Source organism: Octopus bimaculoides, chromosome 11 (assembly GCF_001194135.2).
Source record: "Octopus bimaculoides isolate UCB-OBI-ISO-001 chromosome 11, ASM119413v2, whole genome shotgun sequence".
NCBI lineage: Eukaryota > Metazoa > Mollusca > Cephalopoda > Octopoda > Octopodidae > Octopus > Octopus bimaculoides.
This window is the reverse complement of record NC_068991.1, coordinates 24,313,565-24,314,929: the sequence shown is the minus strand read 5'-3', so window position 1 is coordinate 24,314,929 and position 1,365 is coordinate 24,313,565. Positions and strand designations below refer to the sequence as shown.

General features: G+C 34.1%; 1 protein-coding gene across 1 annotated transcript in view; it reads right to left on the bottom strand.

The window, feature by feature from the left end:
• The window catches only part of LOC106867928 (uncharacterized), a 40,217-nt gene that overhangs the window by 1,588 nt on the left and 37,264 nt on the right, over positions 1-1,365 (bottom strand). The window lies entirely within an intron of this gene.

The following is a 1,365-nucleotide window of genomic DNA, read 5'->3' as shown; positions in this document are numbered from 1 at the left end:
AAAAAAAAAAAAAAAAAAAAAAATCAACCGATTGCTCGGACACTTAAATACTGGTTGATAAAGCAGTTATGGTTTCTAAATAAGGTTAATTTTCACCGCAAGGAAAACTTCTTCATATTGATATTTTTATGTCATGTAGTGAAATGAATAGATGGGAGACAACATTTTGTCTCAGTAAGAAGAAATTTAGATGGAATTAAATTTCGGTTAAAATTCAGGCAACGCTTATTAACAAGAAATAACTGAAAATTAACAGAATGGTCTGTTTGTGTCCGTTTTCTTATTAAGATATATAGTGGGCTGTTGCAATATGTGCATTTTCTCACAAAGATACGCAGACAGTAGTTGCACTCTTCAAAGTAGTAAGAATGGGCCTTATCGAGACTATTTCTACTTACATCAGACATGTAATTTCGCTGATCCCTCTTGGAACCACCAGATCTATGCTCTCTGTTCAAACCTGACATTTATCTCTGAGTGTCGGTTAATTTAAAACCAGCAGCATTCTAACGTAGATGATAGTTAACCAGGTGGAAATAGTGGAATGTGATTTCGTATTTACTGCAGATGCTACATTGTTTTTATGCGGCTGTATCAGTTGACTTAGCTGTGGGGATTATGTTTCAGAATTTAAGCAGAAGTTACCTCTTCTACACAGAGGGAAAGATTTATCTCTCCTAACACCAGAATACTGAATTTATAAAAAACGTTTAAAGGGCCGCTAGCATTTATTAAAAAGAAAAACTTAATCTATCATGCAAGAGTTGGTTCAATGACAACACTTTCTTCATAAAAACTGTTTTAATTAACACAACATTGGAACCGATTCTGTGGTCATTTCTCTTTTATATATGCATTATTATGTTAAATTTAAACTACTGTGGTGTAAATATTGTACAACAATAGTACTCACTTATTTTATAAAAAGCAGCAAAAAAAAAAACAGCAAAAAAAACAACAACAAAAAACTGCAGCAGTAAAATAGCACATCATATTAAACTCAGATCAGTGGCTAATAGTTTTTGCTTGTAACTTAATTCATCATAATCGTATTCGAAAAGTGTTCTGTCTTTTATAAAAAATCTTCATTTTATTAATCTTTTATATTTTACTTGTTTCACTCATTAGGTTGCGGTCATGCTGAAGCAACGCCTTGAAGAATTTTTAGTCGAATGAATCAACTCCAGTGCTCATTTTTTTTAAAGCCTGGTCCTTATTCTATCGGCCACTTTTGCCGAAACGCTAAGTTACGAGGACGTAAACGTACCAACACCGGTGGTGGTGGACACACACAGACACAAAGACAGTCACACACACACACACACACACACACACACACACACACACACACACACACACACACAC